This window comes from Schistocerca piceifrons, chromosome 3, assembly GCF_021461385.2.
Source record: "Schistocerca piceifrons isolate TAMUIC-IGC-003096 chromosome 3, iqSchPice1.1, whole genome shotgun sequence".
In the NCBI taxonomy this organism is placed as follows: Eukaryota; Metazoa; Arthropoda; class Insecta; order Orthoptera; family Acrididae; genus Schistocerca; species Schistocerca piceifrons.
This window is the reverse complement of record NC_060140.1, coordinates 263,881,333-263,907,246: the sequence shown is the minus strand read 5'-3', so window position 1 is coordinate 263,907,246 and position 25,914 is coordinate 263,881,333. Positions and strand designations below refer to the sequence as shown.

Below are 25,914 nucleotides of genomic sequence, written 5' to 3'. Positions count from 1 at the left end.
ACGGGAAGATCTGCGCTGTAAAGTAACCCTTGGAGAGGAGGCAGTTGTTAATGAAAAGTACCCTCTGAACTTGGTTCATATTACGGGAAAGGTTTTCTCTTGTTATTCCAAGAATTTGTCCTGACGTATTTCTCCAATTGATAGCTGCCATTTTCAATGGACAAGGCGTCAGCGTTATTCCCAGTGCTTTGCACTGGGTGACTTTTGTGGCCCAGGCTAATGTGGTGTGTTGAAAACCCCGTAGGTTTAAAAGTTTGCTTTTGTTTGCGTTGACACTCGCTCCGGAGACGCTACAGTACTTCTTAATTAGTATTTCCAATTTCGAAATGTCTTCGGCATTACGCACTACGACCCCGACATCATCGGCATAGGCGTTTATAACAGTTCGGTGAGCAGATAATGTGAGGCCAGTCAGGGTGACATGAACACTGCGGACAAAAGGCTCTAAAGACAGCACAAAGAGGAGCATTGAGAGGGGGCTTCCTTGAGGCACGCCACGCCTGATCTGGATCTGCTTTGTCCTCTGGCTGTTGACTGATATACAAGCGCTGATTCCTGTTGCAATATTTCTAATCACACTTAGGACGCGCTCATTAAAACCTATTTTCTTCAGTGTGGCATTAAGGAATCTATGATCCACACGATCAAAAGCTTTCTGGAAGTCAATAAACATGATAGCACATTTGATATTGGTCACAGCAGTGATTGCAATTACATCTCTATATTCAGCTATGCTTTTAAAAATACTCCTATTAGGAACACATGACTGGTATGGGCTTACTATCTTTGTAGCGAGCTGTGAGAGTCTGGTGTTTATAATTCTGCCGATGATTTTATAATCAGAGTTTAACAGAGAGATAGGACGAAAGTTATTAAGGTTTGTTTTTGCAGTATTTTTTGGAATGAGTACTATTGTGCTCTCTTTAAAAACAGAAGGTATCTGTTTTCCCTGAAGTACCTCGTTTGTGATTCGGGTAAACATGTCACCAATCAAAGGCCAGTATCGTATATAAAATTCAACAGGCAAACCATCCGGTCCCGGTGATTTCTTCAAAGGAGACTTGCAGATGGTTCTATAGATTTCTTCGTTAGTACACTCGACGAGAAGGCTTTCGTTTTCCTCGTCCGACACCTGAGGAGCTATGGAACTAAGGTACTCATCGAAGGACTCTTCACATACAGGACTGAGTATAGGTCTTCGTAATACTTGTGCACTGCATTGACGATGTCTCTCTGAGTCATGAGTGTCTCGCCATTTTCAGACTGAAGTCCATCGATGAAGGTGCGTCTCCTATTTCTTTCGTGCCTCAGTAGATGGTACAAGGAAGCATGTTCATCCTCCACGACTGTTTTAGCCTTTGATTTTATTTTCAGGCCCTCCATCTGCTGTCTTTTAATGCTGAGCAACTTGGCCTTGGTTCGCTTGATATCTACCAGACGGATTTTGGAAGTGTCTGCCTGCTCGTATAGATTTCGCAGCATGGTGTAATAAAATTCTATGGAATTTTTTAAGTCTTTCGATCGTTGTGCACCATAATGGATGAGAACTTTTCGCAGTTTAGGCTTTGCCCTGTTGCACCACCAGTCTAGTACTGAGACATGCCTGTTTACGGAGCGGAGGCACATCGCCCACGCTTCTGTCAAACTTTCCTCTAGTCCGTCTTCCTGCGTCAGTGACATGTTAAGGTGCCATTGACTTCTGAAACGACGAGTAGGTTGCGCAGTAAGGCTGACGGTAGCAAGCATGGCACTATGATCAGAAAAGTAGACAGGAGTCGTCTCCGCTTGAATGAAAGAGCTGACTAGACTTTGCGATATGTAGAGTCTGTCAATTCTACTTCGTGAGTGAGGACCGATATATGTGAAAGCCACAAATGTGGGATACGTTATTTCCCAAGCATCTTTAAGTTGTAAAACAGTGACAAAACGCTTCAGTTCATTGCAGTTATTAAAATTTGGAACCTGGTCTTTTTTATTGATCACACAATTAAAATCACCGCCGATTATAAGATCCGTTGGGTTTTTCCGCAATAAATAAATGATCTCGTCTTGAAAGAACTGTGCTCTTGCCATTCTATTGGATGTGCCGGAAGGGGCATACAGATTGATAAGAGTAAAACCAAAGACTTTTATACCTATCGCTCTGCCGGATTCCAATCTTTCAATATCCGTGACAGGGATCCCCTCCCTGACTAAAATCGCTGTCCCTATGTTAGTGTCAAGCGAGACATTTAAAATAGACAAATATCCTGGCACTGTAAGGTTAGTGAGTACAACTTCTTGTAGGAAAACAATGTCCGTCCCTGACTCATATAGGTACTCTTTGAGCGCTGCAATTTTAGTCGTCGTTGTAATCCTGTTAATATTGATAGTTGCAAGTGTATACGCCTGGGACATTTAGTTGACAGAAAAATGTACATAAAGGAATAAAAAAAATAGTAAAATAATGATAAAAACAGGGAGCTGTGCCGCTTCTAGAAGGGATAAAATATTCCACTTCACAAGCCCCTACAAGAATAAACGACAGAGAAATACCTATGAGTATGGAAAATACATGAACCACTGCTTTTGGTTCCTCCGAAAAATGACTAAGACAATAGTACAAACAGAACATAAAGCGGTTCAACGACTTTTTTTTCCCCTTTTGTTTTTTTATTGAATTGTGATCCTCAGGTTGGTGGAGTATTCCTAAGTTCTCGGGTTTTAGTTTTGCAGAGGGGCTTTCCATCACTAATGTTACTTGAAGGTATATCCTTAGGTTTTTCCGTAATAATTTCATACAGGACATTCTTGGCCGTTGCGTCATCTTGTCCAGGTTGTTGTTTGCTTTGGTTACGGGAAGCTCTGAGATTAGGTTGCGGTTTGAGTCGACGTCTTTGGACATCGTGGTTCAACGCGCCGTCCTTCGCGTTGTCTATCTTCACCACCGTTGAGTCCGAAGCTGCCGCAACAGTGTCCTGTTTATGACGTCCACTTCCTTGTCCTTCCGGCACTAACTCCAGGGCACTGACTGAATCGGTTGGTTGGGGGTCGGTGAGTTCGTGAACGCGGTTCTGCTCCGTCACCTCGCGGGGTTCGGAGTGCGGCTCGTCCGTCGCCGCGACAACCGTTACTGCTTCGCCTCCGTGGTCGGTTGGTACCTGTGCGGCAGCCGACAGCGGTTGGGTTGTCTTAGCAGCGGTCGTCATTGCCATACATGTACTGTCTGTCTCCTCTAACACAACCGCATCACACTGCTTCTGTTTGCGGGTGGAGGGGGAGTTGCGGGAGGACTCGCCGTCCGAGCCGTCATCAGTCACCTCCAACGGTCGTTTCTTATTCTGAAGATCGCATTCGGAAACAGAAGGGTGACTTGTTATTACTTTCAGAGGTGGGAACTCTGTGGTAGTTACAGCGGGCACTGTAGAAGTACCTGCACCACCGTCATTAGCAGAAGGAGGGGAGTTGCTGCTTGGTAAGACGTCGCTAAGGGTCAATTTTTGACGCTGTGTTAGATTATTCCGGAGGACAAAAACACGGCGTGGACAATCTTGTCTGAAATGACCTGTCTCGTTACAAATATTGCACGTACGCTCCTGTCCAGAATAAACAACATGTGCTTTATGACCTGCAACAGATATATGGGACGGAATATTGGCTTTCAAATCCATTTCGACGGACCTAATGCCATTATAACACTGTATCTCGTACAGCTTCGACCATCTTTCGTTATAGATGGATTTAACATCCCCATATTTAGATAGAGCGTCTTTGATCAACTGATTGTCAACTTCGATAGGAACGTTCAAACTCCTCACATTGGTGTACATAATATCAACTTTTCGTACAGAAACATTACTTTTTGAACCATCACGATGAACAAATTCAACAGAATTACCCCATTTTGCAATTAACTTATCGACAGTCACGGAGTTCAGAAATTTAACATAAACACAGTATTTTTCAGCATCTAACTGCGTGGTGTGAACAGAGTCAGAATTGATACAGATTACCTCTGTGAGCCAGTCGTGGATCTCCAGTGCAGTGGGTTGGACTGGCCGGGTTTCCTTCTCAAACGAGAAGACTAATGTATTCTTCCTAACGGTGTCAGACATGATCTTCTGAGCCGACGAAATTCCGGTACAAACCGAAATCGCGACGAAGAACGAAACGGAGAATGGACAATAACACTTCAAAAACACTTATCAGGACCACCAAATGCAATAATACTACGAAATTTCACAGACAGCTGTACGTAAACACAAAACACCGGCGAGTGCGCTAACGTATGTGGAGCAAGCAGCAAGCACGTCCGACCGCGGCGACGGCTAAAGCCAGAATGCGACTGAGCTATACCCCCTTTCACGATCTTTCCGTTCCCATAACTTAAGGAAAAATATTATACTCTGCCTGGCTAAAGACGTCTAATCGAGCAAAATATTGCGTAATCATTATCTCTCAGTTATATATTAGCGTTAAACGATATAAATATCAAAAATACTAGACACTTCGCGCCTGGAGAAAGTGCGAGTCGGCGCCTTCACCTTAATGTCAGAACGCGAAAATTGCACTAGTAGCTTTTTTTCAAGCAAGTTCTGTTCGTCCGTTCTCCGTAATCGTTTGGTATCTGATTAAACTGACATACTCGCCTATGGCTTTCGTAAACGAAAATTTCATTGTGACCCCGACGTGATTTGAACACGCAACCTTCTGATCTGGAGTCAGACGCGCTACCGTTGCGCCACGGAGTCGACGCTGCTTTGGTCTTGTCGTGAATAGGTTCCTCGAACACTTACTGTACCGTTCAAACCTAATAAATAATGACAGTAGGATCCACGAGACACTCGTCCCAGATGTACTTGCTCTGGCGGGGGTGTAACTCAGTGGTAGAGTGTCTGCTTCGCATGCAGAAAGTCCTGGGTTCAAATCCCAGCTCCTCCAATTTTTGTTTCTCCGTGCAGCAGTACATGAAAACTTTTGCCTATCACCATATTCTACAAAATTCAGTGTACAAGATTCTTCCCCCAACCAAGTGGATTTCGTACAGTTCGACCTCATGGCGGGAGGACGATGACGTGCAAGACCCTGGGCTGCGATCCCCCCCCATTGAAATGTTGCTCCAAAGCCTTCGGTATGGCGTGCAGGGTGCATCTCAAACATGTATTTGCAACTCACCGCGACAATCGTCATTTGTTTTTTCGAGATACTGAAAAATGGAGGGGGCACCCGGGATTGAACCTGGGACCTCTCGATCTGCAGTCGAATGCTCTACGACTTTTTTTTTTTTTTTTTTTCTAATAAAACGTCGCCTAAATGCTGTCTACAAACTTATCGCGCTAAGCTCGTAACACACTATCGAAGACTGCTGGCACATGATGCAACAACAAATTGCACCAGTTGTTACGTCTCATACGTTGGAGCAGAGAATTTACGTGTTTTGTCGACACTCACTGGGCAATTGGAAAATTCACAAGCATTTCGAATGCAATGTTTCCCACGTTTTCGCTCATTTCACGGTTCCGTTGAAGACGTTCTTCACCACCTGACACAGAAAAAGGAATGCAGTCGGTAGGATATTTTTAATTCTTTTGCTTCTAATGGAGTTAGTTGTCTAGTGAGTTCCTCTTACGGCATGCACTAGGCAACCAGAACAGCTACAGGAGAGAGTCATTTTTGTTGTCAGCGGTAGTTGCATTATCACAAACGCAGAGTAATTCCATTGGCGTCGCATCAAAACGAATACTTGCCGAAACCCGGGATCGAACCAGGGACCTTTAGATCTTCAGTCTAACGCTCTCCCAACTTTTTTTTTTTTTTTCACAATGGGAAGAATCTTGTACACCGAACCCCGCAGAACACGGCGACAGGCAAAAGCCCCCATGCACCGCTGCACGGAGAAACAAAAATTGGAGGAGCCGGGACCCGAACCCAGGACCCCCCGCACGCGAAGCAGACACTCTACCACTCGAACGAATATATCTATTGAAAAAAATATTAAAGAATATCCACCACACAGCCACTTCAAAAGAAGTACAGTACTGAAATTAAAATCCTAAAACATGACTATATAATGTAGACTGCTTACTGAAATAAAGATTAAAACACGAAAACTTCAGTCCTGGTGTAGAGAAGAAACATACATATAGGCGGCAAATCCAGAAACAGTATAAAAGAAAATGGCTCACACAGGTGACCTTAGCCAACACCCTCTCTTTCAAATGTCAGGCTAAGCATATTGGCAAAATCATCTCGGAGGCCTGGCAATCGCAAGCGCTGCCAGTAAGCAGTAAGCATGTACTGCCGAAACGCTAGGTGTCCATCCTCTTCATGACAACTGTTGACAAAATGTACGAAATGGCCAATCAACCACACGACGGTATGGAGCTTCGTTCGCGGAAAAAAGGAAGAATCGGGCCGGACGATGATGTCAATAGTATAAGCGGCTTCAGCAGACCTAGTGACAAAAGCAAGTTGTTTCCTGAGCCAACGCCAATTAGCAAGGTGCCCACAGCAGGTGAATCGATGTTCAAGGGTATCCAGGAGACCACACCGAGTACAGGTGTCCGTGTCAGAAAGACCAATACGGTGCAGTCGTACATTGGTGGGAACCAAATTATTTATTACCCTATACCACGTGGACGCCACGGCCATAGAGTGGATCGGCAGACTAACGTTCTTCCAGACGTTCCTCCAGGACACAGATGGAGACGCCAGTTCTATTGGATTGGGACCGGCCAGCCCCTCCCAGCGGGCAATCAAGCCCTTGGTCGTTGGCACCGGTCGCCGCAAGAAGACGTCACCGAGGTAACTCACCGCAATGTAAAATTCCCGAATGTGTTTCAACTTAAAATTTAGGCGTCCGACATCGACAGGTGGAGCAAGGCTCGCCGGACGCACAACAGTAAAAAGCCTGGATGTAATTGAAGTCACTTCTTGCGTAACAATTAGAGTCGTTCGGCGGACGTACAAAGCAGACGCCTTGCGAGTAATGTCAGAGAGGCCCAAGCCTCCGGAGAGACGCGGTTTCGTCATTACCTCGTAACGTAACTTGAATAGATGGCCCTTCCATATAAACCTGCTAGACAATTGGCGCAACCTTTTCGCCACCATCATGGGAAGTGGGAACAGCTGAGCAACATAATAAGCTTTACATAGAACGTAGGTGTCTAAAATTCTGACTTTTTGCAAAATGGTAGCAGAGCGCTGCTCATGGACCATCAGAGCCCCCTGTATCTTCTCGGTGACAGATTTCCAATTGAGAGCCGCCATTTTTAGAGGACACCGATCAATGATAATCCCCAAGGACGTATGGCGATCGACAAAAGTGGCCCAAGGGACGTCAGCATCGCGAAATCCTCGAATATGAAGGAACTTACATTTACCCTGATTGAGACGCGCTCCAGAGACACGACAGTATGCATCAACCGCCCCTTTCAACAACGGGATATCATCACGTTGACGGAGGAGAACAACGACATCATCCGCATATGCCTTAACAGAGAGCTTCCCACCAGAGAGGGACATACCCTGAAGCTTGAGAGCAATAGTCCGAAGCAGCGGTTCCAGGTACAATACGAATAAAGACATAGAGAGCGGACTACCCTGAGGCACTCCGCGGCGGATAGCAATGGGCGGCGTCAGCTGCCCATTGACTGACACCCGAGCTGTTATTCCCCTATACAAATTGCCAAGAACACCACGTGATGAAGCGTTAAAACCTATTGTACCTAAAACACGATCTAAAAACACATGACTGACGTGATCAAAAGCCTTATAAAAATCAAGGAAGGCAAAGGCACAATGTACGTTTGTAACCGCCGCAACCGAGACAACATCCCGATATTCGGCTACTGGTGTCAGAATAGATCTATCATGAAAACAACATTGATGTGCACCAATCACACCCCGAAGCAGAGAAGACAACCGGCTATTGAGCGCTCTAGCAGCTGTCTTATAGTCAAAATTCAGCAATGTGAGCGGACGAAGATTGGCAGCAGATAAACGACCAGAGGACTTCGGGATTAAAACAATTTTCCCTACTTTAAAATCGGCAGGCACATCCATCCCCCTGACAATCTCATTTAAAATCTGCGTAAAAATGCCACCCAAAAGAGGCCAAAAACGGAGATAAAATTCTTTAGGCAGGCCGTCTGGACCCGGCGATTTACTGGACGGAGAGCGAGCAATAAAATCGAAAACATCATCTACCTGGAACTCCCGGAGAAATTCGCCGTTCGCGTCAGGCGCGATCGTCGCAGTTAGATCCCCAAAGACATCATCCGAAAGAGACTCACCAGAATCATCGGCAGAATATAGACTAGTGTAATACTGATGAAGAGCACGAACCATTTCCTCCTGTGCAATAAGCTGTCGCCCATCATCCACCGTAAGAGAAGAGATGAAGGAGCGACGACGACGAGTCTGATGCCGTAGCAGGTGGTACAAGGATGTCAGTTCACCTTCAACAAGAGAGTGAGGTTTCGACTTAACTCGCAGACCATCCATCTGTCGTCGTTTAAGGCTCAAGAGCTTGGCTTTAATACGACGAACATCATGGATCCGCAGTGGAGAGGTACCCGCCGCGTCATATAGTTCACGCAGGACAGAGTAGTAATATTCATACGTGTTCTTAAAATCACGCGTCCTAGCAGCACAGTAGAAAATCAAAGTCTGACGAATCTTGGGCTTGGCAAACGCAGTCCACCAAACCAGCAAGGAGGGGTATCGCGGGACAGAGCGAAGACATCGCTCCCACACGCCACTTATAACATCATCCATAGCACTGTCGGCAAGGTGGGAAACATTTAACATCCACTGGGAACGATAAAGTTTTGCAGGTTGGCGACTAAGATTTACAGTTGCAGTAAAAGCACAATGGTTAGAAAAACTAGTAGGAATAACATCGACAGAAAGAATTTTATCACATAAAAAATCAGATAAATAGAATCTGTCGAGTCTACTGCATGAGGACGCGGTAAAAAACGTATATTTCACCAGGGTTGGATATTTGTGTTCCCAAACATCACGCAGATGCATCGTACGAACTAAGTCATGTAAATCACGGCAATAATTAAAATTGGGGGACTGGTCTGCAGGGCGTAAAACACAATTAAAATCGCCTCCGAGCAGGAGACTCCGAGGACTCTGGCGCAAAAGATAAATAAGCTCTTCTTTATAAAAGCGCGATCGAGCCACAGTGTGACCCGAACCAGAGGGGGCATACAAAACAACGAGGCGGAGATCAAAAAGACGACAACCAATCCCACGGCCAGAGTCAAGGAATTCAATGTCAGTAATAGGAATGCCCTCTCGAAAGAAAAGAGCAGTTCCTGTTGAATATTCCGGCGCGACATTAAAAACAGTTTGAAATCCAGGTAGAGAGAGATCAGAAAACAACACTTCCTGCAAAAACACTACGTCCGCACAGGCGTCGTAAATAAACTGCCGCAAAGAGGCAATGCGAACGTCGGACTCAATACGGTTAACTTTTAAGGTAAGAAAGGTGTATGCTTGAACCATAGAGAGAAAAGCGAGAAAACAAATCACCTACACCGACGCACCAGCGTCACAGTCCATAGCAGGGGTGACGGAGGCATCCGAGGGAGGGGGACTGCTACCCCGTTCCGCGGATCCCTTACGTTTCGGTTTTTTACGAACAGCATTAACGTTCGGCTGAACGCGTAACTTGCGTCGGCTGACGGGCAAGGAAACTTCAGCCGCCGGTGACGTAGGAGGGTCAAGTTCTGTATCCGACACCACCCGCGCCGGTCCACATGCGGGATCCGGGGTCGCGGGGGAAACAGCCGACAAAACGGAATGGTCAACACCTGCACTAGCTTCCGGCAAACATGGACTGCACGGAGGCGAAACGTGAGCAGGAAGGTCCGAGGCCGCAGAGTTGGAAGGAAGCGGAGCAGCTCCGCTGGCAGAGGTATGGGGCAGCGAAGCAGGAAGTTGTCGCGGCTCCACTTGTTGTGACATCGAAGTCGGTTCGGAAGACGGCGCCAACAGGCCCGACCGACGACCCGACTCGAGAGAAGCTGCGTCGGAGGCCGGAGGGGCGCCAGCAGCCGCCACCGGAACCGCTACCTCAGGAGGGCAGGGAGCAGCTACAGTACACAGTGGCTCGGAGGATGCCGGTCGCTCGGACTGGGGCATCTCAGGGAGATCCTCATCCGTACTATTTCCATCGTGTGGGCGACGCCTCTTATTATTCAAAAGTGGCACACCCACCTGAGGGACAGACGGAACAACATCAGATTTAGCACGCAAAGGAGGAAATTCTGTATCAGGGGAGCGCAAAACCTGTGGCGGGGCGCTACTACCACTGGACTGTGCTACACCAAGAGCAGAACCACCTGCAACGAGGTCAGCGACCGTTAACTTGCGACGCTGTTCGAGAGAATTTTTTAAAACAAAAACTCTCCGCGGACAGTCGGTACGCACGTGACCACTTTCATTGCACAAAAAACAGGTGCCAACCTGACCACTATATGTTACATGGACACGATATCCACCGATTTGCAGGTGAGATGGAATATTCTGCTTAACGTGGATTTCGACTGAACGAATACCACTGTAACATTGCAGGCGATGTTGGCTTGACCAGCGTTCAAGGCGAATGCTCTTTACATCACCATACTTCTGTAGACCCTCCTTAAGATAGACATTATCCACCTCCGGTGGAAGGTTGTAAACACGAACATTGGTATACGTGATGGAAGCATTGGAAAGCAGCACGGTACTTACAGAATCATCCCGATGCCGAAAGAGAACTTGATGACCGTATTTAGAAAGAATTTTATCAACCTGAAGTGGGTCCATAAACTTAACAAAGAAAACATACAGTTCGGTATCAAAATAAGCAGTGTGCACCTGATCCGAATGAACACCAAAGGTATCTACCAACCAATCATGAATCTCAAGAGAACTAGGTTGCACATGGCGGGTTGACTTGTCAAAAGCAAAACTAACTGTAGCCTGACGAGGAATAACCTGGGACGACATTTTCAAAATATGCGGTCGAAACCGCTACACAAAAGACACTGAAATAAGGACAGAAAAAAACACACAAGGTACGAAAACAACGACGGAGAAACACTCACAGAAGTTGCAACACAACACGTAAACAAAAACGATAGCCCACTATACGTAACGCTACGGCGGAGCGGAAGACAAGGCACGTCCACACTGCACGGCGTCTAAAGCGGAACTGAAAAATTGCACTAGTAGCTTTTTTTCAAGCAAGTTCTGTTCGTCCGTTCTCCGTAATCGTTTGGTATCTGATTAAACTGACATACTCGCCTATGGCTTTCGTAAACGAAAATTTCATTGTGACCCCGACGTGATTCGAACACGCAACCTTCTGATCTGGAGTCAGACGCGCTACCGTTGCGCCACGGAGTCGACGCTGCTTAGGTCCTGTCATGAATAGGTTCCTCGAACACTTACTGTACCCTTCAAACCTAAGAAATAATGACAGTAGGATCCACGAGACACTCGTCCCAGATGTACTTGCTCTGCCGGGGGTGTAACTCAGTGGTAGAGTGTCTGCTTCGCATGCAGAAAGTCCTGGGTTCAAATCCCAGCTCCTCCAATTTTTGTTTCTCCGTGCAGCAGTACATGAAAACTTTTGCCTATCACCATATTCTACAAAATTCAGTGTACAAGATTCTTCCGCCAAGCAAGTGGATTTCGTACAGTTCGACCTCATGGCGGGAGGACGATGACCTGCAAGACCCTGGGCTGCGATCCCCCCCATTGAAATGTTGCTCCAAAGCCTTCGGTATGGCGTGCAGGGTGCATCTCAAACATGTATTTGCAACTCACCGCGACAATCGTCATTTGTTTTTTCGAGATACTGAAAAATGAAGGGGGCACCCGGGATTGAACCGGGGACCTCTCGATCTGCAGTCGAATGCTCTACGACCTTTTTTTTTTTTTCAGGCGCCTTAACCATTTTTTTTTTTTTTTTTTACCCGGGGTCGAACCGGTGACCTTCTGCGTGTTAGGCAGACGTGATAACCGCTACACTACTTTTTTTTTTTTTTCTCGAACCACCAATCTTTCGGCTAACAGCCGAACGCGCTAGCCGATACTCTTGTGTGAAGCAAACGGAGAGTGGTCAGGTCCTTGCAGGTGGAGACAAGGCGGGCAGGGGTCGAAACCCGAGGCCCGCCCGCGATGGCTCCCCCCACCCATCCCTGATGCACTCCTTCAAGCAGACACTTGTTATAAACCTTTGTTTCTTATCTTTGCTGTTATATAATTATTTGGTCGGTTAGAGTTGTTAACCCTCTGCTCCGATGTATATAGTGCTGACACATTTGTAAATAAACATTTCTTCTTTGTCGTGTGTCGTTTGTGTGTTTTGGTCCATATCCAAAGACATTCCTCTTCCATTAGAGGTGTGAAATTGTCATGAATAAGCAACAAGGAAAGGGAGACTATTGAAAGAAATACATGGACCAGGTATAACAGAAAGTATAACTTAAGAAAAAGAAATATAGAAATAAAACAGAATACATTTCTTCTTGACTGGCTTCCATCGTCCAATGTGGTCATCCTATGCCATGTTTCTCAAAAGAGATGTCCATCATGTTGCCGAATAATTTTTTACTGTCAGTGACACATTGAATTTTCCAGTATGCCAGCTGCATGTAGGTTAGAAAACTAATAAAATCGTCCTCTCCACGAACATTAATGATATAATTAACATAGTGCCCCAGGATCCACATTACCGTATTGTTTTTCGTGGCAGGGTAAAACTTTTTGTCGGGACGCATTAGGATATCCAGCTTCAGGTTGTCTTCCGCGCTCCTTGAGAGTACGGCGATCCTCTGCTTGACCCATCGCCAATTCAGTGCATGGCCACCGCAAGTAAACCGATGGATCAGAGAATCGATGAGCCCACAACAGAGACAGAGATTTGTGTCACTTAACCCAATTGCATGTAGCTTTTCATTGGTGGCAATCGTGTTATTTACCACCCTGTACCAGGTTGAAGCAACATCCGAAGAGTGTACTTTCAAGCTGACGTTGGCCCACACCGTTGTCCAGTCGGTAGTCGGATACTTCTGTTCTATTGTATTTGGGGCCGCCGACTTTTCCCACTCACGTTGCAAGTCCCGAGTTGACAGTGGTCGTCGCTGTAGAACACCCACATCTGCATAACTAACATGAAGGAAAAATTCTCTGATGTGTTTCAATTTGTAATGGATTTTTCCGACGTCAATCGGTGGTCGCACACTCGCTGGACGCACTGTGAGGAACAAGTTTTGAGTAACAGTGCAGTGGCTGTCATGGAGTAAAGTCGTGGTCCGCTTGACGTACAAGGCCATTGCCTTCCCGGCGATGTTAACTAACTCAAGCCCACCAGTAGTTCTCGACTTGGCCAGCGTATCGGAGGACAATTTAAATATGTTTCCCTTCCAGATGAATTGATTGGCAACCTGCATGATCTTTCTGGCCTGAAGCTTGGGAATGGGAAAGAACTGTGCAACATAATACGCCTTGGAGAAGACGTAGGTATTGAGAATCCTGATTTTTTCGATAATGTTCACAGCACGCCAGCGACATTCGACAATGGTTCCTTGTATCAGATGCGTCACTGACTTCCAATTGGAGGCCGCCATTTTGAGAGGGCACCTATTCAAGGTGATTCCTAGTAGTTTGTGAGATTCCACAACATGCGCCCACGGTATAGTTAAGCTCTCGAAACCCCTGATATCGAGCACTTTACATTTCCGGTCACTTAGTTGTGCTCCAGACACTTCACTATATTGGTCGATCGCCCGTTTAACACGGATCACCTCGTCGTCACTGCGTAACAGTACGGCAACATCGTCAGCGTACGCACGGACTATGAATGTGTGACCGGAGATTGACACTCCTGACAACTGGTGATAAAGAGACCGAAGGAAGGGTTCCAGTGGCAGCACAAAAAGCGACATTGAGAGTGGACTGCCCTGGGGGACACCCCGCTGAATGGATATCGGTTGCGTCAGCTGTCCATTGACTTGTATCCTCGCTGATATACCAGATATCAAATTGCGAAGGACTGTTATCACCCCTGCCTCGAGTCCTATTTTGTCCATTACGTGAAAAAGGTATCGGTGGTTCACATGATCAAAGGCTTTATGAAAGTCTAGAAAAAGCAGCGCACAATTCAGGTTGGTGACTGAGGCAATGGAGATGAGGTCCCGAATTTCAGACATCGCAGACATGGCATTCCGTCCAGGCACGCAGGCCTGGTGCCGCCGGACAACTTTGTGAATGAGCGGAGACATTCGGGTGTTAACAGCTCTGGCTATAGTTTTGTAGTCAAAATTGAGCAGGGTGAGCGGACGCAGATTATCAAATCGCTTACACCCTTTGCGTTTGGGAACAAGGACAATTTTACCCTCCTTCATCGCACCAGGAACAGGCGCCCCAGCAATGATTTCATTTAAAATTTCTGTAAAAGTAACACCAATTACATCCCAATACCGAAGATAAAACTCCTTGGGAAGGCCGTCCAGTCCTGGGGCTTTGTTAGCTGGCGACTTAACAATAAGTTCTAAAGTCTCCTCGACACTAAACGCAGCCAGAAAGTCACGATTATCATCCTCAGTAACAGACGTGTCCAGCAACTGGAGTACAGTAGCAGTCAAGCCATCATTGGTTGGGAAGTCCGAGTACAGGCCGTGATAATAGCTCTGGATTGCCGTGACTATGTCAGGTTGCCGAGTGAGAAGTTCCCCGTGATCAGTTACCAGTTCGTCTATAAATAAGCGTCTACGGTTCGTCTGATGCTTAATAAGATGATACATGGAAGTTGTCTCAGATTGAACAAAAGAGTTGACTTTTGACTTGATTTTTAATCCTTCTAGTTGTTTACGTTTGATACTGAGCATCTTAGCCTTGATTTGCTTTATTTGAGCCGTGTAAATATTATTGACGCCAGATTTGTCGTAGAGCTCCCTTAAAATCGAATAGTAAAATTCAGTGGTCCTCTTTGCATCCCTTGATTGCGTATTACAGTACGAAATCAAAATCCGACGCAACTTTGGTTTAGCAAATGACGTCCACCACTCGACTTTTGTACGGTATCTATTGACAGAGCGAAGACAAAAAGTCCAAGTCCGTGTGACAAGTACCTCGAGATCGGCGTCCTGAAGGTGGGAAATATTGAACATCCAGTGACTTCTGAAACGTTTGGTGGGTTGTCTGTCCAATTGTATAACGGCGGCGTAGGCGCAGTGATCGCTACATGGGACGGGAATGACCTCCGAGTCAACAACATGGTCTCCAAGCTGAGAAGACACATATATTCTGTCGAGGCGGCTACTCGAGGTGGAAGTGAAGTATGTAAATTTCACAAGGGTAGGGTGAAGGAGTTCCCACGTATCCTTTAGATTCATTCGTAAAACCAGATCATGAAGCTCCTTACAATAGTTAAAATGCGGCCGCTGATCTTTTTGATGTACAACACAGTTAAAATCTCCTCCTAAAATTAAGGCAGTCGGATTTTTACGAAGCAGGTAAATTAGTTCGTCTTTAAAGAACTCGGTCCTTGCGAACCTGTGTCCACTCCCTGATGGCGCGTACAGGTTCACGAGCGTGACGCCGAATATTTTGCAGCATATGCCACGCCCCGACTCCAGTGTTTCAACGTCGGAGACGGGGATGCCGTCACGCACGAGAATGGCTGTGCCAGTGCTAAGTTCGAAGGCAACATTGGTAATACAGTGGAAACCGGGAATGACCAGATCGGGAACAAGGAATTCCTGCAATAGAAGTATATCAGCGGCAGACTCATATACGAACTGCCTAAAGACTGCAAGTTTCAATTCAGACGTGATCCTGTTAACATTAACACTCAGGAACTTGTACGCTTGCGCCATGGAATTGACGGAGCTACTTTAAATTAACGTGATCATCGTCACCGGCAAACCAATCCATTCGTGAACCAGCTGGTGGAGAGTGGCCATCACCATCGTTCGCATCCGAGAGGGCTTGCAGTTTGTGTTTGCTGCGTGGTACATTCAAGTTCGGTTGGAATTACTTTTTGTTCCTCCCGACACTTGCGACTTTTTCCGCAGAAAGAGGCATCGGAGAATCGACACAGGTCTCCTGGGAAGGTGGCCCTGCTACAGCAACCTGCATGTGCGTCTCACCGGATAGTCCTTCCGGAGACGCGCTAAGTTCTTGTTTACCCACACGTTGGGATTGTTTGGAAACACCCTCCCGGTCAGGTTGTTGACAAGCAAGGCTGAGATCTCGCTCTGTGTTGACACACTCGTCGGCGTGTTCGGTGTCAGTGTCGCGTGGCTGTGATACGAGTTGGGGACCTGCGCACATCCCGTCGACGTCACTGTGGGCAACGTGCTGAGGGTCACTATCGGGATGTTGGGGAAACGACTCGACAGACGTGGACGGTAAGCAAGAACCAACCTGGGACGTAGCACTACCGTCATCGGGCGAAGAAGTATTAACATCAACACTTGATTCTGGTATAGCGTCTTGTGAAAGCTCAATGTCGCCTGCCGGTTGTTTGATATCAAGTGTGGCAGGTGTTACCGGTACAGAGACGCCATCATCCGAACTACTACTGTCGCACGTTCGACGTCTCTTGGACGCCACCGCAGTGACGGGACGGGCGAGAGGGTTCTGATCCCCGCCCTTCGCAAGAGGAATAGTAGGGAACTCGTCGTCAAAAGGTTTTTCATGTACAGTCACAGTGTCAGTGGAAGGGGACGGCTCATTACTTGGTAATTGGGTGCCTGTCACTAAATCAGCTAAAGTGAGCCTCTTACGTTGTTGGAAAGTAGGCTTTAAGACGGTCATTCTTTTAGGGCAATTTTGCCGTAAATGACCACTTTCATTGCAGTTAAAACACGTAGAAACTTGCCCAGAATATGTAACCTGCACCTTATACCCACAAACAAATACATGGGAGGGGATGTTGACTTTAACTTGCATCTCAACCGATCTGATGCCAGAAAAACATTGCAACTTATGTTGCCTGGACCACTTTTCAAGTCTAATGTTACGCACTTCGCCATATTTCGTGAGCACATCTTTTAAGAAACAATTGTCTACTTCAGGGGGCAGGTTGTAAATACGCACGTTAGAGATCTCGACATCCGCGTTAGTAACTTGGACAGTACTCACAGTGCCATCGCGATGCCGGAACTCGACGCCGCCGCCATGTTTCTGCAAAAGTCGTTCCAGTAGGAGGGGATTCAGGAGCTTCACGAAAAAGCAGTACAAATCCAGGTCGTAGTAGGCAGTGTGAACTTGATCAGTGGTTATGCCTATTGTATCGACGATCCATTCATGAACTTCCAGCGAACTTGGCTGAACTGATCGCGTAGCCTTATCAAACTCGAACTGCAGGGTATTTTTCCTTGGAATCGTGGGAACCATCGTGCAAATTAACCCTAATGGGCTAACTGCATACAGCAAAACACTGAAAACAATGACACTAACACACAACAACGCACAATCACGTGAAACAGAAAGCACAAATGCAACGTAAACAAAGCAAGTGACACTGAGCGCTCCGAACGTCCGCACGCTGCCGCGTCTCAAGCGGTAATGAGATACTGAAAAATGAAGGGGGCACCCGGGATTGAACCGGGGACCTCTCGATCTGCAGTCGAATGCTCTACGACTGAGCTATACCCCCTTTCACGATCTTTGCGTTCCCATAACTTAAGGAAAAATATTATACTCTGCCTGGCTAAAGACGTCTAATCGAGCAAAATATTGCGTAATCATTATCTCTCAGTTATATATTAGCGTTAAACGATATAAATATCAAAAATACTAGACACTTCGCGCCTGGAGAAAGTGCGAGTCGGCGCCTTCACCTTAATGTCAGAACGCGAAAATTGCACTAGTAGCTTTTTTTCAAGCAAGTTCTGTTCGTCCGTTCTCCGTAATCGTTTGGTATCTGATTAAACTGACATACTCGCCTATGGCTTTCGTAAACGAAAATTTCATTGTGACCCCGACGTGATTTGAACACGCAACCTTCTGATCTGGAGTCAGACGCGCTACCGTTGCGCCACGAAGTCGACGCTGCTTAGGTCTTGTCATGAATAGGTTCCTCGAACACTTACTGTACCGTTCAAACCTAAGAAATAATGACAGTAGGATCCACGAGACACTCGTCCCAGATGTACTTGCTCCGCCGGGGGTGTAACTCAGTGGTAGAGTGTCTGCTTCGCATGCAGAAAGTCCTGGGTTCAAATCCCAGCTCCTCCAATTTTTGTTTCTCCGTGCAGCAGTACATGAAAACTTTTGCCTATCACCATATTCTACAAAATTCAGTGTACAAGATTCTTCCCCCAAGCAAGTGGATTTCGTACAGTTCGACCTCATGGCGGGAGGACGATGACCTGCAAGACCCTGGGCTGCGATCCCCCCCCCCCATTGAAATGTTGCTCCAAAGCCTTCGGTATGGCGTGCAGGGTGCATCTCAAACATGTATTTGCAACTCACCGCGACAATCGTCATTTGTTTTTTCGAGATACTGAAAAATGAAGGGGGCACCCGGGATTGAACCGGGGACCTCTCGATCTGCAGTCGAATGCTCTACGACTTTTTTTTTTTTTTTTTTTTTTTAGTATTCTTAAAACGGAAATTTTCATCTTGTTGAGAATGGCGTCACTGGTTTGCACCCGCATTCGCCCACGCATGTCACATGTGTGCGAAAATGTTTGCTCCTCTTTACGCAAAATCGCACGCAGCCAGTAGGATTCGAACCTACGCTCCCACAGGGAATCTGATTTCCAGTCGGACGCCTTAACCACTCGGCCACGACTGCCGTTAGCGCGGTGCAACTGCTACCGTTTAAAGCACTGTGGTGTCAGAAAACTGCGTAGCTGCATTATTTTCCGTAGCGTTTCCTGCGCTAACAGACGAATCGCTACCAAAGTATTAAAATTTCCACCTGGACAGGGACTTGAACCCTGGACCCTTAGCTTAAAAGCCTAATGCTCTACCGACTTTTTTTTTTTTCTTTTTTTTTTTTTGAAGCAGACACACTACCACTCGAACGAATATATCCATTGAAAAAAATATTAAAGAATATCCACCACACAGCCACTTCAAAAGAAGTACAGTACTGAAATTAAAATCCTAAATCATGACTATATAATGTAGACTGCTTACTGAAATAAAGGTTAAAACACGAAAACTTCAGTCCTGGTGTAGAGAAGAAACATACATAAAGGCGGCAAATTCAGAAACAGTATAAAAGAAAATGGCTCACACAGGTGACCTTAGCCAACACCCTCTCTTTCAAATGTCAGGCTAAGCATATTGGCAAAATCATCTCGGAGGCCTGGCAATCGCAAGCGCTGCCAGTAAGCAGTAAGCATGTACTGCCGAAACGCTAGGTGTCCATCCTCTTCATGACAACTGTTGACAAAATGTACGAAATGGCCAATCAACCACATGACGGTATGGAGCTTCGTCCGCGGAAAAAAGGAAGAATCGGGCCGGATGATGATGTCAATAGTATAAGCGGCTTCAGCAGACCTAGTGACAAAAGCAAGTTGTTTCCTGAGCCAACGCCAATTAGCAAGGTGCCCACAGCAGGTGAATCGATGTTCAAGGGTATCCAGGAGACCACACCGAGTACAGGTGTCCGTGTCAGAAAGACCAATACGGTGCAGTCGTACATTGGTGGGAACCAAATTATTTATTACCCTATACCACGTGGACGCCACGGCCATAGAGTGGATCGGCAGACTAACGTTCTTCCAGACGTTCCTCCAGGACACGGATGGAGACGCCAGTTCTACTGGATTGGGACTGGCCAGCCCCTCCCAGCGGGAAATCAAGCCCTTGGTCGTTGGCACCGGTCGCCGCAAGAAGACGTCACCGAGGTAACTCACCGCAATGTAAAATTCCCGAATGTGTTTCAACTTAAAATTTAGGCGTCCGACATCGACAGGTGGAGCAAGGCTCGCCGGACGCACAACAGTAAAAAGCCTGGATGTAATTGAAGTCACTTCTTGCGTAACAATTAGAGTCGTTCGGCGGACGTACAAAGCAGACGCCTTGCGAGTAATGTCAGAGAGGCCCAAGCCTCCGGAGAGACGCGGTTTCGTCATTACCTCGTAACGTAACTTGAATAGATGGCCCTTCCATATAAACCTGCTAGACAATTGGCGCAACCTTTTCGCCACCATCATGGGAAGTGGGAACAGCTGAGCAACATAATAAGCTTTACATAGAACGTAGGTGTCTAAAATTCTGACTTTTTGCAAAATGGTAGCAGAGCGCTGCTCATGGACCATCAGAGCCCCCTGTATCTTCTCGGTGACAGATTTCCAATTGAGAGCCGCCATTTTTAGAGGACACCGATCAATGATAATCCCCAAGGACGTATGGCGATCGACAAAAGTGGCCCAAGGGACGTCAGCATCGCGAAATCCTCGAATATCAAGGAACTTACATTTACCCTGATTGAGACGCGCTCCAGAGACACTGCCCCTTTCAACAACGGGATATCATCTCGTTGACGGAGGAGAACAACGACATCATCCGCATATGCCTTAACCGAGAGCTTCCCACCAGAGAGGGACATACCCTGAAGCTTGAGAGCAATAGTCCGAAGCAGCGGTTCCAGGTACAATACGAATAAAGACATAGAGAGCGGACTACCCTGAGGCACTCCGCGGCGGATAGCAATGGGCGGCGTCAGCTGCCCATTGACTGACACCCGAGCTGTTATTCCCCTGTACAAATTGCCAAGAACACCACGTGATGAAGCGTTAAAACCTATTGTACCTAAAACACGATCTAAAAACACATGACTGACGTGATCAAAAGCCTTATAAAAATCAAGGAAGGCAAAGGCACAATGTACGTTTGTAACCGCCGCAACCGAGACAACATCCCGATATTTGGCTACTGGTGTCAGAATAGATCTATCATGAAAACAACATTGATGTGCACCAATCACACCCCGAAGCAGAGAAGACAACCGGCTATTGAGCGCTCTAGCAGCTGTCTTATAGTCAAAATTCAGCAATGTGAGCGGACGAAGATTGGCAGCAGATAAACGACCAGAGGACTTCGGAATTAAAACAATTTTCCCTACTTTAAAATCGGCAGGCACATCCATCCCCCTGACAATCTCATTTAAAATCTGCGTAAAAATGCCACCCAAAAGAGGCCAAAAACGGAGATAAAAATCTTTAGGCAGGCCGTCTGGACCCGGCGATTTACTGGACGGAGAGCGAGCAATAAAATCGAAAACATCATCTACCTGGAACTCCCGGAGAAATTCGCCGTTCGCGTCAGGCGCGATCGTCGCAGTTAGATCCCCAAAGACATCATCCGAAAGAGACTCACCAGAATCATCGGCAGAATAGAGACTAGTGTAATACTGATGAAGAGCACGAACCATTTCCTCCTGTGCACTAAGCTGTCGCCCATCATCCACCGTAAGAGAAGAGATGAAGGAGCGACGACGACGAGTCTGATGCCGTAGCAGGTGGTACAAGGATGTCAGTTCACCTTCAACAAGAGAGTGAGGTTTCGACTTAACTCGCAGACCATCCATCTGTCGTCGTTTAAGGCTCAAGAGCTTGGCTTTAATACGACGAACATCATGGATCCGCAGTGGAGAGGTACCCGCCGCGTCATATAGTTCACGCAGGACAGAGTAGTAATATTCATACGTGTTCTTAAAATCACGCGTCCTAGCAGCACAGTAGAAAATCAAAGTCTGACGAATCTTGGGCTTGGCAAACGCAGTCCACCAAACCAGCAAGGAGGGGTATCGCGGGACAGAGCGAAGACATCGCTCCCACTCGCCACTTATAACATCATCCATAGCACTGTCGGCAAGGTGGGAAACATTTAACATCCACTGGGAACGATAAAGTTTTGCAGGTTGGCGACTAAGATTTACAGTTGCAGTAAAAGCACAATGGTCAGAAAAACTAGTAGGAATAACATCGACAGAAAGAATTTTATCACATAAAAAATCAGATAAATAGAATCTGTCGAGTCTACTGCATGAGGACGCGGTAAAAAACGTATATTTCACCAGGGTTGGATATTTGTGTTCCCAAACATCACGCAGATGCATCGTACGAACTAAGTCATGTAAATCACGGCAATAATTAAAATTGGGGGACTGGTCTGCAGGGCGTAAAACACAATCAAAATCGCCTCCGAGCAGGAGACTCCGAGGACTCTGGCGCAAAGGATAAATAAGCTCTTCTTTATAAAAGCGCGATCGAGCCACAGTGTGACCCGAACCAGAGGGGGCATACAAAACAACGAGGCGGAGATCAAAAAGACGACAACCAATCCCACGGCCAGAGTCAAGGAATTCAATGTCAGTAATAGGAATGCCCTCTCGAAAGAAAAGAGCAGTTCCTGTTGAATATTCCGGCGCGACATTAAAAACAGTTTGAAATCCAGGTAGAGAGAGATCAGAAAACACTTCCTGCAAAAACACTACGTCCGCACAGGCGTCGTAAATAAACTGCCGCAAAGAGGCAATGCGAACGTCGGACTCAATACGGTTAACTTTTAAGGTAAGAAAGGTGTATGCTTGAACCATAGAGAGAAAAGCGAGAAAACAAATCACCTACACCGACGCACCAGCGTCACAGTCCATAGCAGGGGTGACGGAGGCATCCGAGGGAGGGGGACTGCTACCCCGTTCCGCGGATCCCTTACGTTTCGGTTTTTTACGAACAGCATTAACGTTCGGCTGAACGCGTAACTTGCGTCGGCTGACGGGCAAGGAAACTTCAGCCGCCGGTGACGTAGGAGGGTCAAGTTCTGTATCCGACACCACCCGCGCCGGTCCACATGCGGGATCCGGGGTCGCGGGGGAAACAGCCGACAAAACGGAATGGTCAACACCTGCACTAGCTTCCGGCAAACATGGACTGCACGGAGGCGAAACGTGAGCAGGAAGGTCCGAGGCCGCAGAGTTGGAAGGAAGCGGAGCAGCTCCGCTGGCAGAGGTATGGGGCAGCGAAGCAGGAAGTTGTCGCGGCTCCACTTGTTGTGACATCGAAGTCGGTTCGGAAGACGGCGCCAACAGGCCCGACCGACGACCCGACTCGAGAGAAGCTGCGTCGGAGGCCGGAGGGGCGCCAGCAGCCGCCACCGGAACCGCTACCTCAGGAGGGCAGGGAGCAGCTACAGTACACAGTGGCTCGGAGGATGCCGGTCGCTCGGACTGGGGCATCTCAGGGAGATCCTCATCCGTACTATTTCCATCGTGTGGGCGACGCCTCTTATTATTCAAAAGTGGCACACCCACCTGAGGGACAGACGGAACAACATCAGATTTAGCACGCAAAGGAGGAAATTCTGTATCAGGGGTGCGCAAAACCTGTGGAGGGGCGCTACTACCACTGGACTGTGCTACACCAAGAGCAGAACCACCTGCAACGAGGTCAGCGACCGTTAACTTGCGACGCTGTTCGAGAGAATTTTTTAAAACAAAAACTCTCCGCAGACAGTCGGTACGCACGTGACCACTTTCATTGCACAAAAAACAGGTGCCAACCTGACCACTATATGTTACATGGACACGATATCCACCGATCTGCAGGTGAGATGGAATATTCTGCTTAACGTGCATTTCGACTGAACGAATACCACTGTAACATTGCAGGCGATGTTGGCTTGACCAGCGTTCAAGGCGAATGCTCTTCACATCACCATACTTCTGTAGACCCTCCTTAAGATAGACATTATCCACCTCCGGTGGAAGGTTGTAAACACGAACATTGGTATACGTGATGGAAGCATTGGAAAGCAGCACGGTACTTACAGAATCATCCCGATGCCGAAAGAGAACTTGATGACCGTATTTAGAAAGAATTTTATCAACCTGAAGTGGGTCCATAAACTTAACAAAGAAAACATACAGTTCGGTATCAAAATAAGCAGTGTGCACCTGATCCGAATGAACACCAAAGGTATCTACCAACCAATCATGAATCTCAAGAGAACTAGGTTGCACATGGCGGGTTGACTTGTCAAAAGCAAAACTAACTGTAGCCTGACGAGGAATAACCTGGGACGACATTTTCAAAATATGCGGTCGAAACCGCTACACAAAAAACACTGAAATAAGGACAGAAAAAAAAACACAAGGTACGAAACAACGACGGAGTAACACTCACAGAAGTTGCAACACAACACGTAAACAAAAACGATAGTCCACTATACGTAACGCTACGGCGGAGCGGAAGACTAGGCACGTCCACACTGCGCGGCGTCTAAAGCGGAACTGTATCTGATTAAACTGACATACTCGCCTATGGCTTTCGTAAACGAAAATTTCATTGTGACCCCGACGTGATTTGAACACGCAACCTTCTGATCTGGAGTCAGACGCGCTACCGTTGCGCCACGGAGTCGACGCTGCTTAGGTCTTGTCATGAATAGGTTCCTCGAACACTTACTGTACCGTTCAAACCTAAGAAATAATGACAGTAGGATCCACTAGACACTCGTCCCAGATGTACTTGCTCTGCCGGGGGTGTAACGCAGTGGTAGAGTGTCTGCTTCGCATGCAGGAAGTCCTGGGTTCAAATCCCAGCTCCTCCAATTTTTGTTTCTCCGTGCAGCAGTACATGAAAGCTTTTGCCTATCACCATATTCTACAAAATTCAGTGTACAAGGTTCTTCCCCCAAGCAAGTGGATTTCGTACAGTTCGACCTCATGGCGGGAGGACGAAGACCTGCAAGACCCTGGGCTGCGATCCCCCCCCATTGAAATGTTGCTCCAAAGCCTTCGGTATGGCGTGCAGGGTGCATCTCAAACATGTATTTGCAACTCACCGCGACAATCGTCATTTGTTTTTTCGAGATACTGAAAAATGAGGGGGCACCCGGGATTGAACCGGGGACCTCTCGATCTGCAGTCGAATGCTCTACGACTTTTTTTTTTTTTTGAATGCTCTACAACTTTTTTTTTTCGTTTGTTTTGACAAATTTTCCAAATGATTTTTTTTTTTTTTTTTTTGTTCCTGAATCTCAAATCTCTTAGTTCGTTGTATTGTGGTTAGTCGTTTGTCTTCTGTCCATCTTCGTTGTTCGTTTTCTTTCTTCGGGTTTGCATTTTTGTTGATTTAAATACACCAAATTATGTATATTGTCGAAAGAACTGCTACTGGGAAGGAAATATTCGTGAAATTCAGACGTTGTCATATGCATCATACCCAGGAGACAAATGAGTGTCTTCGCAGAGAGTATATCCTTCGACTGTAGTACAGGGATGACGAATTGCTGTAACAGATGTCCCACTCGTCCATGTTCTATGGCATCCCAAGGACGACGTGAAGAAAATGTTGAAATGTTGACTGATACCGGGGACCATATTGGCTGGTTGTGCGCCAGTGTTGTGTTGAGAGATAGACTTGAAAATCTAAGACATTAGGGGCACTGCCGGACAGAATATAGTTGATAAAATGTCCCACGAGCCATAGGTAACTGTTATGTTTGGCAGCTGGGAAAAGTCGGAAATCTGGGCGCAGAATGTCGTGGATCTGAATCGCATGAGGCGCAGTCCGGTTAAGCACAGCGAGTTTTTTGCGCGTCCAGTTCCAGATGTGCACTTGGTCCTTGCAGACAAACAGATGAGCAATAGTCGCCACCACGTGGCACAAGCCGCAGTAGGGACTCGGTGCAAGATTAATCCTGTGTCGCTTTTCTTGCGTCGGTACAGTTTCAGTGACCACGTCATACCATTTGGAGCGAACATCTGTCGGAAGTGTCGGATTATGAATGTTAGTCCAAACGAGGGACCAATTGCAAGCCGGATACTTCTTTTCCAAGGGGCCAGGCAATGACGGCCGAAGTAAGTGGCGGTACAGTTGAACTGTCGGCTTCTTGAAAAGCTCGTCGTCGAGATAGCTACTTTCAAGATAATACAGTGCTATATGCTGAAAGTGC

The 25,914-nt window shown here is 46.8% G+C and overlaps 10 non-coding genes across 10 annotated transcripts; 4 read left to right on the top strand and 6 right to left on the bottom strand.

Moving 5' to 3' along the window:
- Positions 1 to 4,658: 4,658 nt before the first annotated feature.
- On the bottom strand, positions 4,659 to 4,730 carry Trnaw-cca. Its single transcript has one exon. It is a non-coding gene; the product is annotated as a tRNA-Trp (tRNA).
- A 118-nt stretch (positions 4,731 to 4,848) lies between these two features.
- On the top strand, positions 4,849 to 4,920 carry Trnaa-cgc. The gene has a single exon. It is a non-coding gene; the product is annotated as a tRNA-Ala (tRNA).
- A 6,393-nt stretch (positions 4,921 to 11,313) lies between these two features.
- Trnaw-cca lies at positions 11,314 to 11,385 on the bottom strand. The gene has a single exon. It is a non-coding gene; the product is annotated as a tRNA-Trp (tRNA).
- A 118-nt stretch (positions 11,386 to 11,503) lies between these two features.
- On the top strand, positions 11,504 to 11,575 carry Trnaa-cgc. Its single transcript has one exon. It is a non-coding gene; the product is annotated as a tRNA-Ala (tRNA).
- A 6,003-nt stretch (positions 11,576 to 17,578) lies between these two features.
- Positions 17,579 to 17,650, bottom strand: Trnac-gca. Its single transcript has one exon. It is a non-coding gene; the product is annotated as a tRNA-Cys (tRNA).
- Positions 17,651 to 17,969: 319 nt separating this feature from the next.
- On the bottom strand, positions 17,970 to 18,041 carry Trnaw-cca. The gene has a single exon. It is a non-coding gene; the product is annotated as a tRNA-Trp (tRNA).
- A 118-nt stretch (positions 18,042 to 18,159) lies between these two features.
- Positions 18,160 to 18,231, top strand: Trnaa-cgc. The gene has a single exon. It is a non-coding gene; the product is annotated as a tRNA-Ala (tRNA).
- A 480-nt stretch (positions 18,232 to 18,711) lies between these two features.
- On the bottom strand, positions 18,712 to 18,793 carry Trnas-gga. Its single transcript has one exon. It is a non-coding gene; the product is annotated as a tRNA-Ser (tRNA).
- Positions 18,794 to 24,305: 5,512 nt separating this feature from the next.
- On the bottom strand, positions 24,306 to 24,377 carry Trnaw-cca. Its single transcript has one exon. It is a non-coding gene; the product is annotated as a tRNA-Trp (tRNA).
- A 118-nt stretch (positions 24,378 to 24,495) lies between these two features.
- Positions 24,496 to 24,567, top strand: Trnaa-cgc. Its single transcript has one exon. It is a non-coding gene; the product is annotated as a tRNA-Ala (tRNA).
- Positions 24,568 to 25,914: the final 1,347 nt, after the last annotated feature.